The sequence below is a fragment of the Carassius gibelio genome, chromosome B20 (assembly GCF_023724105.1).
Source record: "Carassius gibelio isolate Cgi1373 ecotype wild population from Czech Republic chromosome B20, carGib1.2-hapl.c, whole genome shotgun sequence".
In the NCBI taxonomy this organism is placed as follows: Eukaryota; Metazoa; Chordata; class Actinopteri; order Cypriniformes; family Cyprinidae; genus Carassius; species Carassius gibelio.
In genome coordinates, this window is record NC_068415.1 from 29,055,922 (window position 1) to 29,069,005 (window position 13,084).

The 13,084-nt window shown below is 37.5% G+C and overlaps 1 long non-coding RNA gene across 1 annotated transcript; it reads right to left on the reverse strand.

Moving 5' to 3' along the window:
* Positions 1-786: 786 nt before the first annotated feature.
* LOC127983853 (uncharacterized) lies at positions 787-7,186 on the reverse strand. Its single transcript, XR_008160504.1, has 2 exons — positions 3,713-7,186; positions 787-1,459 (listed from the first exon to the last, which is right to left on the reverse strand). It is a non-coding gene; the product is annotated as an uncharacterized LOC127983853 (long non-coding RNA).
* Positions 7,187-13,084: the final 5,898 nt, after the last annotated feature.

The following is a 13,084-nucleotide window of genomic DNA, read 5'->3' on the forward strand; positions in this document are numbered from 1 at the left end:
TCAGAGCCTTTTCTTTGAATATATCAAGCATCTTTAAAGTGCATTTTTTGAATTTAAGCACTCTTTCATCTTCCCTTACACTCTTATAAGTTAAATTTTTTTGTTTTAGTGTACACTTTTTTGTGTTACTATCTTCACAGACCCATTTATTTCTTTTTCACTTTCACACACTTATTTGTGTTTTTAGCACTCCTTTGTTTTATTTTACAACACATATTAATCCACATGACCATCACAATAATCCACAAGTAATCCACATGACTCCAGTCCATCAATTAACGTCATGTGAAGCAAAAAGCTGTGTGTTTGTAATAAAAGAATCCATCATTAACTTTAAACTATTTGTTTTTGCCTAAAATATGAGATTTTAAACTATATAGAAGTACACAAGCCTTTTATCGCGACATTTCGACAGCTTTCTGTGTCTTCTTCAGGCATGACTTGTGTAAAATAAATGTTTTCTTCTCTGAGCTCAATTTAATTTTTTAGAATTAAAAGCTCCTCCCCTCTGTTTATTTTGTAATTTTTAACATTTTCAGAGCCTTTTCTTTGAATATATCAAGCATCTTTAAAGTGCATTTTTTTAATTTTAGCACTCTTTCATCTTCCCTTACACTCTTATAAGTTTACTTTTTTTGTTTTAGTGTACACTTTTTTTTTGTTACTATCTTGCCCTCAGTGTGTCCCCTTGTTAGCAATGTGGGGGATGTTTGGACCTCTATGTATGTGTCTAATATAGAGAACATTTAAACACAAATAATAATTCTTAATAAATATGAGTGAAAGTCAGCTGATGGTTTGTTGACCTCTTTTCGCCAGCCTGGAGTTTCTGAGCCTCTGTTTGCAGAAGTGTTATAACATTTTACATCTCATTGAATCAATGTTTTCCATTTTGTTCATACATACACATCATTTTTTACAATTTTGCCACATTGTGATTACAGTGAAACCTGAATGACATCTAAACTCTTAAAAACTAAAAATTTAAAATTCATCCATACATCCTGGTTGGCCGAGACCACCCCAGAGGCACAAAGGCCTATTAATACAAATAGAAATCCCACAAATTATCAAAACTGTGTAAAGTAATGCATAATTTCATTCTAAACAAGCATGCAAAATTTAAGAGTGATAGGGCAAAAAAAAAAAATAACAACAACACTTTAACAGTTATGTTTAAAAACACAGTGTTGTTTGAGTAAATGCAATTTATAACCACTAGATGGCAGCGGAAGACCACTAATGGGCTCATTCATCTAGTACAGTTTTTATGAATTCATGGCAAAACATTAATAAATTAACTGTTATAACATTTTAAATCTCATTGATTTGATGTTTTCCATTTTGATCATACAGATGTATCAGTTTTTACAATTTTGCCACATTATGATTACAGTTTAACCTGAAAATGACATCTAAACTCTAAAAAAGAGAAGACTTGCAATAAGTTTATTGTCACCTATCACTTATTTCAAATACCTATATCTGCAACAAAATGTTTGTGCATATATATGTGTGTCTTTGTGTGTGTGTGTGTGTGTCTGAGTTGTATCTTTTTTTATTTTTTTCAGATGGAGATGTTTTCTTCCCTGAGCTCAATTTAATTTTTTTTAATTTTTGGGTCTGTGAAGATTTTAAACTATATACAAGTACACAAGCCTTTTATCGCGACGTTTCGACAACCTTCTGTGTCTTCTTCAGGCATGACTTGTGTAAAATACATATTTTCTTCACTGAGCTCAATTTAATTTGTAAATTTTATTTCTAAACACCATTTAGTCTCCTAGGCATTTAGGGCCTAGGCTCCTCCCTTCTGTTTATTTATGCTGCCATGCCCGGGGAGGGTTCACTGCATTCACTTTTCCCCCATAATTTTTCTCTGCCCAGGAAGAGGCCACCTCGAAGGCCGAGGCCAATTTGTTTATTTTTGAATTTTTAAATTTTTCAGAGCCTTTTCTTTGAATAAAAGCTGTGTGTTTGTAATAAAAGAATCCATCATTAACTTTAAACTGTTTGTTTTTGCCTAAAATATGAGATTTTAAACTATATACAAGTACACAAGCCTTTTATCGCGACGTTTCGACAGCTTTCTGTGTCTTCTTCAGGCATGACTTGTGTAAAATAAATGTTTTCTTCTCTGAGCTCAATTTAATTTTTTTGAATTAAAATCTCCTCCCCTCCGTTTATTTTGTAATTTTTACAATTTTCAGAGCCTTTTCTTTGAATATATCAAGCATCTTTAAAGTGCATTTTTTGAATTTAAGCACTCTTTCATCTTCCCTTACACTCTTATGTTAAATTTTTTTGTTTTAGTGTACACTTTTTTTGTGTTACTATCTTCACAGACTCATTTATTTCTTTTTCACTTTCACACACTTATTTGTGTTTTTAGCACCCCTTTGTTTTATTTTACAACACATATTAATCCACATGACCATCACAATAATCCACAAGTAATCCACATGACTCCAGTCCATCAATTAACGTCATGTGAAGCAAAAAGCTGTGTGTTTGTAATAAAAGAATCCATCATTAACTTTAAACTATTTGTTTTTGCCTAAAATATGAGATTTTAAACTATATACAAGTACACAAGCCTTTTATCGCGACGTTTCGACAGCTTTCTGTGTCTTCTTCAGGCATGACTTGTGTAAAATAAATGTTTTCTTCTCTGAGCTCAATTTAATTTTTTAGAATTAAAAGCTCCTCCCCTCTGTTTATTTTGTAATTTTTTAAATTTTCAGAGCCTTTTCTTTGAATATATCAAGCATCTTTAAAGTGCATTTTTTGAATTTAAGCACTCTTTCATCTTCCCTTACACTCTTATAAGTTTACTTTTTTTGTTTTAGTGTACACTTTTTTTGTGTTACTATCTTGCCCTCAGTGTGTCCCCTTGTCAGCAATGTGGGGGATGTTTGGACCTCTATGTATGTGTCTAATATAGAGAACATTTAAACACAAATAATAATTCTTAATAAATATGAGTGAAAGTCAGCTGATGGTTTGTTGACCTCTTTTCGCCAGCCTGGGGTTTCTGAGCCTCTGTTTGCAGAAGTGTTATAACATTTTACATCTCATTGAATCAATGTTTTCCATTTTGTTCATACATACACATCATTTTTTACAATTTTGCCACATTGTGATTACAGTGAAACCTGAATGACATCTAAACTCTTAAAAACTTGTTTAATCATTTATTTTCAGTGTGTGTGTGTGTCTGTCTTTTGGATGTGTTTAAATGTCATCCATACATCCTGGTTGGCCGAGACCACCCCAGAGGCACAAAGGCCTATTAATACAAATAGAAATCCCACAAATTATCAAAACTGTGTAAAGTAATGCATAATTTCATTCTAAACAAGCATGCAAAATTTAAGAGAGATAGGGCAAAAAACAACAACAACAACAACAACACTTTAACAGTTATGTTTAAAAACACAGTGTTGTTTGAGTAAATGCAATTTATAACCACTAGATGGCAGCGGAAGACCACTAATGGGCTCATTCATCTAGTACAGTTTTTATGAATTCATGGCAAAACATTAATAAATTAACTGTTATAACATTTTAAATCTCATTGATTTGATGTTTTCCATTTTGATCATACAGATGTATCAGTTTTTACAATTTTGCCACATTATGATTACAGTTTAACCTGAAAATGACATCTAAACTCTAAAAAAGAGAAGACTTGCAATACGTTTATTGTCACCTATCACTTATTTCAAATACCTATATCTGCAACAAAATGTTTGTGCATATATATGTGTGTCTTTGTGTGTGTGTGTGTGTCTGAGTTGTATCTTTTTTTATTTTTTTCAGATGGAGATGTTTTCTTCCCTGAGCTCAATTTAATTTTTTTTAATTTTTGGGTCTGTGAAGATTTTAAACTATATACAAGTACACAAGCCTTTTATCGCGACGTTTCGACAACCTTCTGTGTCTTCTTCAGGCATGACTTGTGTAAAATACATATTTTCTTCACTGAGCTCAATTTAATTTGTAAATTTTATTTCTAAACACCATTTAGTCTCCTAGGCATTTAGGGCCTAGGCTCCTCCCCTCTGTTTATTTATGCTGCCATGCCCGGGGAGGGTTCACTGCGTTCACTTTGCCCCCATAATTTTTCTCTGCCCAGGAAGAGGCCACCTCGAAGGCCGAGGCCAATTTGTTTATTTTTGAATTTTTAAATTTTTCAGAGCCTTTTCTTTGAATAAAAGCTGTGTGTTTGTAATAAAAGAATCCATCATTAACTTTAAACTATTTGTTTTTGCCTAAAATATGAGATTTTAAACTATATACAAGTACACAAGCCTTTTATCGCGACGTTTCGACAGCTTTCTGTGTCTTCTTCAGGCATGACTTGTGTAAAATAAATGTTTTCTTCTCTGAGCTCAATTTAATTTTTTAGAATTAAAAGCTCCTCCCCTCTGTTTATTTTGTAATTTTTTAAATTTTCAGAGCCTTTTCTTTGAATATATCAAGCATCTTTAAAGTGCATTTTTTGAATTTAAGCACTCTTTCATCTTCCCTTACACTCTTATAAGTTAAATTTTTTTGTTTTAGTCTGTATTCACCTCGGGCCTTCGAGGTGGCCTCTTCCTGGGCAGAGAAAAATAATGGGGCAAAGTGAACGCAGACACTGTAGAACAAGCAGAAGCTCTTATCACAGCTGAATTGTTTGAGGAGGAAACAAATAGTTTAAAGTTAATGATGGATTCTTTTATTACAAACACACAGCTTTTTGCTTCACATGACGTTAATTGATGGACTGGAGTCATGTGGATTACTTGTGGATTATTGTGATGGTCATGTGGATTAATATGTGTTGTAAAATAAAACAAAGGGGTGCTAAAAACACAATTTGCAATCAAGTCAATGATATCGCTGTAGATGAAGTGACCCCAACTAAGCAAGCCAGAGGCGACAGCGGCAAGGAACCGAAACTCCATCGGTGACAGAATGGAGAAAAGACAGAACAGAAGAGGATAGTGAAGATGATGAGGCTGCCTTTTGTTAATTAATTGTGATGCATAGCAGTTTGCCTGAAGGTGGTAGCCAGTGTGTGCTTTGTGTGTTGCGGAGGTGAGGCCCTCTTGGTTAGCATTGCGGGCTGACCCGGGTTGCCCAGACTCAGTTTTAACTCTTGCGTTTGGCTGAGTTTTAACAGGGTCCTCGTTGGATCTTGCGACTTGCGGACCAACCTGGACATCCCTTCTGCCATTCTGGCATGGCCCTAGCGACTTGCGGGGCCTGTCTTGTATGCTATGTACATACTTTATATTTACATGTTTGGCGTGGTGTGGAGATGAAGCCCTCTTGGTTAGCCTTGCGTCTGGTGGGCTGACCCGGGTTGCCCACACTCAGTTTTAACTCTTGCGTCTGGCGAAGTTTTAATTGGTACCCCCGTTGGATCTTGCGACTTGCGGACCAACCTGGGCAGCCCTTCTACCACTCGGCCGTTGCCCTAGCGACTAGTGAGAATGGCACTCACCATGGGACGAGGAGGGCGGACGGGGCACACAGCTATGGCATGCCCCGGAGCTGCACAGTATAGACATAGATTCTGGGCCAGCTGTCTTTGACGCTCCGCCATAGTGAGGCGGTAGGAGTCAACCATCATGGGTTCGTTGGCTTGTTCTGGGGAGCTGACGTTCTCTGGTCGGCAGAGTGGTGTGGAGGAATGCGCCTGGCCCTGGTGCTCTTCTAAGCACGACTGCATACGAGTGGCGAAGCGGATGGACAGCTGGATGAATCGCTCGAGGCCGATGGTATCCTCGTATGCAGCGAGATGCAACCGCACTCGGGGTTCCAGTCTTTGATGGTAGGTCGTTAGCAAAGCCTGTTCGTTCCATCCACTGGAGGCCGCCAGAGTTCTGAACTGCAAGGCATATTCATTGACAGAGATTTTCTACTTGTTTTAAATTGTACAGCTTCTCACCTATCGAAGAATCCCAGGCAGGTCTGCCGAAAACTTCTTGGAAATGGTCGATGAAGCTAGAACAAGACTGGATAACTGGGTAATTTTGAGTCCAGAATGAATTTGACCACAGTAGTGCTTTGCCTTGCAATTGGGAAATGATAAAGGCTACCTTAGAGCGGTCCGTTGGATACGAGAGCGGTTGCATCTCCAGGACCAGTGAACACTGAAGCAGGAAACCGCTGCATTTCCTCCGCCGAGCCAGAGTAGGGCGCCGGCCTGGCCATGGGACTGGCGTGCACGGCAGGTGAAAGAGTGATGACAGGATCGGCGGAAGTGCTCGCTGGTGGTGGAGATGCTTGGGCTGACATGAGTGTATGACAGAGTGCATCTACCAGGTCTTGAAAGGGGTCCGTGAGGCTCATGCTTGTGCCTGTCGGTGCTGGTCCGGTCATCTGTTGACACCACTATCGCCCCACACCAGACCCGGCTCTCCCTAAACACTGGGTCACAGCAGCAGGCCTTCAATGAGCCTGTGTCTTACTCACTTCCCATTCGGCTCAATCTTGCACCGCAGCTCTTCCAGCAGCAGCGTTGAATGCAGCAGGGCCTCCAGCTGTTGTAGCAGACACTAGCACAAGGTCGTTTTGCTAATAAATTTTTCGGTACCGTCGCTGTGACGAGTGGGGCAGGGCCGAGAGCCATGGGAATGGGTGGAGGCCGGTGGAATAATTGGAAGTGAGCAACACCTGCGCCACTCACCGGTCTCTAGTCAAATTGAGGAGCTCCAAGTCTCTAGCCAATGTGTTACTTGGCTTGCTTTTCAACACTTTCGTCTTTGTGTGGTTAAGAGGAAAATGCACGTTCTTTTAACATTTTATCACTTTTTAAAAAGATGCTAAAACTTGGCAAAAATGTTTTTATAAATAGGTAAATTTGATGCTATGTGCTTTGGAAAGCAAGTTGCTTAGGTAGTCTGAGAAATTGCTAAATCTAACCACAAATTGCTAAATTGGCAACAATGCAAGCTACTGCAGGACATTTCATCATTTCCTGTCAAATTTCACAAACCAGTGCCATTTCCTGCAGTCTACAGCTGAAGCAAGCATAAGGCTGCCTCCACTTGCAACACAAGCCCTTACACCTGTCTTTCCCACTGCAACTTTTAAACCTTTTCCTTTTCAGTGACTTCCAGTTATTATTTATATTTATGGTTGGACAAATAGGCCTAATCAAACAATAGCCTTTAAAATAACCTAAAATACATGGATGATAACAATGAAGGCATAATTGGTTAAAATAAAGTATAAAAGGCAAGTAACAATATAGTTCTGTTGAACAAAACTTAATAATGTTTTATAAAAAAATATAATGAACATACACATCAAAAACCTACAAAGGGCACCAATGTCCCGACAATCATTTCTACATGTCACCGTGTAATCATCTCCGGGTAATAAAGTATATGAACAATGCAGTTCTTTGACATATCATTTATTACAGCATAGAAACTATTCTGCTTTATAATGTTGTGAAAAAAAAGTGCTTGTAGTACATAAACAAATCATTATTTTGTTATTTTCCAACAGTGTATCTTATTTCTAAGCCAATTAAAAGCTAAAAAAGTGACATGACTGGAATATGAATAGAAAGTTCAGATGAACAGCATTTATCTGAAATAGAAATAATTTGTAACATTATAAATGTCTTTATCATCACCTTTGATCAATTTAAAACAGCCTTGCTAGATAAAAGTATTAATTTCATTAATAAATAAATAACTACTATACGCTTTTGAAAGGTAAAGTGTATAATGTTTCAAAAGTTTTTTTTTTTTATTTTAGAAAAATGCTGATCTTTGGATCCTTCAATTCATTCATCCTGAAAAACCTTTGACTGGTCGGTTATATATTTATATATTACAGAAATGTTGTAATGTAATGTGTGTGTGTGTGTGTGTGTCATTTATTGAATGAGCACTATGCAATGTCCGAACTGATTGCACTGTATTTTATTAAGATCATTTTCTATTTCTAACGGTTTTAAATTCATTTTAAATAAGTCAATTTTATATCATTTAAAAAGTTTTAAAATTGCTTGGTTTATTTTTGTTCTTTATGATTATTTTACTTTCTTTTATGTAAAGCACTTTTAATTACCATTGTGTACGAAATGTGCTATATAAACAAACTTGCCTTGCCAAGGTCCATTTCAATACCATAAAATGTTTTTTTTTTCTTTACATGAAAACCCTAAAATCTTCAACACATCTGTATGATGTGAAAACATACTGAAACAAGGATACACATTTCCTACAGTTGAGTGTGAGCCTTTATCATTTCTGTTCATCGTTCAAATACAGGGCCACAGACTAGCAAATCTTGTGAATCCTTCTCCTGTCCTCATATGATGTTTGAAAAATGTATTTTTATGTATATTTCATAATGGGGGGAAAATAATAAGGGTGTAGCTATTCAATTCAATATAAGGTTAAATTCACAATTTTGAAATCACAATTTGACTCTAATCATTTTCAAAACATCGATAAGCAATTAATAAGTGTTGTGCTAACAATTTGTCAATGTTTTGTCAATTCATTTACAAGTGATTAGATAATAATAAACTAATCATTTACAAAACATGACTATGTTCATAAATGATTATCAAGTAATTTGCTAACAGTTTACAAATCTGTTGTAAGTTATCTTAAAAAAACAGAATCATGATATAGTTAAACAGATCCTTAGTAAAAGGTTAATACACTGAAAAAAACAATTTAAGGTAAGTGGTTGCAAACAATAGAACAATAACTTTCAAGCAAAATGAGAAAGAAAAGGTTTTTTTTTTCAAATTTGGTGATTTTGTTTTTTTTGCAGAATCTGTTAGTTGAGATCACAAAGAAGCCTCTCCGTGTTTGAGATATCAGTATTGGTATATTTAAAAGCGTACATTTTGAGGTTGAAATCGGCCAGTTTTTCAGAGAGACTAGAGCGTGCAGTAGGGGCCAAAATGATCACGGTTATCACAGAATCCTCTTCAAAAAGTCGTAATGCTACACAATGAAAACAATTCACTACGTTTTATGAAGAAAACCAGCAAATAACATACAATTAGCATCTATATGTACTTTTTGTTTACATAAACATTAAAATAATAACATAAAAAATGATGGCCAGATTTTAAAAGGAGTGTCCTGCAACGTTATCTACAATGCACAAGTTCAAATAGACTGTCAAATTTTGACAAAAAAAGTGCTATAAAAAGATTAAACTCACATATTTCCGCCTCTAAATCGTTTTTATAAAAGTCAGAAACGATAAATTACTGACATTTACAAAGTACATCAACCTTTATTATTAATAGTATGCTGTCCGAGCTTTACAGGGGGTATGGCTTATCTAAATGAGATGTAAATGAGCCCTATTGTCACTCCCAGCAGTGAGAACAGGTGAGAACTGCATAATCTTTAGAGGCCATTTTCTGCCTTTTGAGCTTTTTTGAATGCCTACCTTAAAGGGGGGGTGAAATGATTGTTTTCACGCAATATCCTGTTAATCTTGAGTACCTATAGAGTAGTACTGCAACCTTCATAACTCCAGAAAGTCTTTAGTTTTATTATATTCATAAGAGAAAGATAGTCTGTACCGATTTTTCCCGGAAAAACACGACCGGCTGGAGGCGTGACGTGTGGGCGGAGCTAAAGAATGACGAGCGCCAGTAGGCTTTTGCGTTGAGAGCGTTTGGAAGCTGTTACATTAAGTGAGGACAAAACCAACCAAAACAGACCATGGCTAACAGTCAGATTCAGCGTATATTTATGATCCAGAAACAGATCCAGTGGCTGAAATTTAACAAGAGCAGCATCAGCAACAACGTCTCTGTGTGGTATGTACTGAAACTGTATATATTTGCTTAGCGGTTTTGGAAAATGACTAAGTTCCACTTTGTCGTCTTTTTTTTTTTTTTTTTTAAGCTGTACATGTGGAAAGTGCAGTTTGATGACAACGTCGCATGTTGTTTACTTGATGTGCTTACGCGCCGATAGCTAAGTTAACAACACAGAGATATTTGAAGCAGTTTTACTCGTGCAGTTTGATGACAACATTGATGTTGTTTACTTGATGTGCTTACGCGCCGATAGCTAAGTTAACAACACAGAGATATTTGAAGCAGTTTTACTCACCGCCTGCGGTTCAAACACACGATCGTGACCCTTTTTCGTTGGGACTGCATTATCCTTAAGAAATGAACGATGTGCAAATCCGGCGTCAAACTGGGCCTTGTTTGTAAAACAAGCATCTACGAAATGCAGGGGAACAAACACAAACACTTGCACAACTCCGTTGATGCTCTGTAAAAATAAACTCCATCCACTGGTCCCTTAATGCTGTTTCTCTTTTGGTAATCTGTGCAGGGTTGTCTTGCCCTGGCAACCAAAAACACACTCCTTTTGTGACATTTCGCGACGCTCTCGCTCTGATCAGTGAATGTCTGTGCTCTGCTATACGGGAGCGCGTATAGCATTTATGTCTTATAAATGGCTTACAACTGAATGTTATTATAAAGTGTTACCAAACTTTTACTTAATAGGTCTTTTATTGTTTCAATACTGATGATTTTGGCATACAGCTCATGAAAACCCCAAATTCCTATCTCAAAAAATTAGCATATTTCATCAGACCAATAAAAGAAAAGTGTTTTTAATACAAAAAAGTCAACCCTCAAATAATTATGTTCAGTTATGCACTCAATACTTGGTCGGGAATCCTTTTGCAGAAATGACTGCTTCAATGAGGCGTGGCATGGAGGCAATCAGCCTGTGGCACTGCTGAGGTGTTATGGAGGCCCAGGATGCTTCGATAGCGGCCTTCAGCTCATCCAGAGTGTTGGGTCTTGCGTCTCTCAACTTTCTCTTCACAATATCCCACAGATTCTCTATTCTAATTGAGCACAGTAATACCATGGTCAGTAAACCATTTACCAGTGGTTTTGGCACTGTGAGCAGGTGCCAGGTCGTGCTGAAAAACGAAATCTTCATCTCCATAAAGCTTTTCAGCAGATGGAAGCATGAAGGGGTGAAATGCTCATTTTCACTCAATCTCCTGTTAATCTTGAGTACCTATAGAGTAGTACTGCATCCTTCATATCTCCAAAAGGTCTTTAGTTTTATTATATTTATAAGAGAAATATAGTCTGTATCGTTCTTTTTTTTGGAAAAACACGAGCGGCTGGAGGAGTGACGTGTGGGCGGAGCTAAAGAATCACGAGCACGAATAGGCTTTTGCGTTGAGAGCGTCTACCGTGAGGAAAAACCATCATCCAAAACAAACCATGGCTAACAGTCAGATTCAGCCGTATATTTATGATCCAGAATCAGATCCCGAGGCTGAAATTGAACAAGAGCAGCAGCAGCAACGACTACAGCAGGACGTCTCTATGTGGTATGTATTGAAACTGTAAACTTGCTTAGCGGTTTTGGAAAATGACTAAGTTCCACTTTATGTCGTCTTTTTTTTTTCTTTCCTCTTTAAAGGTGTACATGTGGGAAGTGCAGTTTGATGGCAACATTGCATGTTGTTTACTTGATGTGCTTACGCGCCGATACTTAAGTTAACAACACAGAGATATTTGAAGCAGTTTTACTCACCGCCTGTGGTTCAAACACACGATTCGTGACCCTTTTTCGTTGGGACTGCATCATCCTTAAGAAATAAACTATATGCAAATCCGGCATCAAACTGGGCTTTGTTTGTAAAACAAGCATCTTCGAAATGCAGGGAACAAACACAAACACTTACACAACTCCGTCGATGCCCTGTAAAAATAAACTCCATCCACTGGTCCCTTAGTGCTGTTTTTTTTTTTTTTGGTAATCTGTGCAGGGTTGTCTTGCCCTGGCAACCAAAAACACACTTCTTTTGTGACATTTCGCGACGCTCTCGCGCTGGTCAGTGAATGTCTCTGCTCTGCTCTACGGGAGCGCGCGCTCTTCCGGGAGAAGTGCCCTTAGGACCCATATAAGGAAATTCCGCTCCATCTAACGTCACACAGACCCAAACTCGAAAAAAAAAACTTTCTGAAACTTGTGACAAACCGGAATACTCCTTCTAACGTACAACTTAATTTTTGAAACTTTGTCCATGTTTAGCATGGGAATCCAACTCTTTAACAGTGTAAAAAACTCAGTATGTATGAAATAGCATTTCACCCCCCCTTTAAAGATATAATATCATCCTCCCGGGGCTCTCTCTCGTTCGCTGCCATTACGAGTGTGAAAAGGAAAGTCCCTCTTTAAACCATTCAGACAGATCCACCTTTATTCTCACGAGGTCATTCTCCTCCGTGACTCAGCAACGACAGGTCCTGAACTGCGGGAATTTTTTTTATTTTTTTTTTCAGTAGAGACAATGAAAATGCTTCTAAATGCTTTTCTATTGAAAAATGCTCAGAATGCACGCAGATTGCCTCCTCAAAGACATTGCGTGCATGCTCTTCACCCAAACAAATGACGCAAAGATCGCGTGTGTCATCGGGTGTCAAATAACGCCGACACGGATGCACACATTGTCTAAACGCTTGCTAGTTGTTGCCATGATAAACAGAGAAAGAGTGCTCTTACCGGTTCTTTCAGAGGCACGCTTCAAACAAAACAGTCAGAGAAGACGAAGAAGATAATGACGTGCTCTCCCGGTGCTTGCTTATAGTGGCGCCGGTAGAAACGTCGGAGGATGTCGCTGGCCAAAAGGTTGGTGTTTTTTCAAAGTATGCTTCAGACACGGGTCACGATGAGGTGTTCCACAAAGCGACCCCTAGAGGACGCAGTTCGAAGTTCCCTCTTAAGGGAACTGTTTAAGTCTTTTGTAAATATCCCAAATCATCAACACACATCTGTATGATATAAAACATACAAAAAAATTTTTTTTTAGATCATCCACTCAACCTATAATATCATAAGTATTTTAAAATTGTGTCAAAAACTTTGGAAAGAATCTAATGAAGATTAAAACAGCATTTTTTCAATTAACTGACAGGACACTTTTTTTATGACACAGTTTTGGTTTTCATTTAGTTCATAATCAACAAAGGAGCAACATTTAGGAAAAGGCTGACAGATTTACAATCTTACCAGAGTATCTCCAGTTTACAGTGAGGATCCTTCAGTAG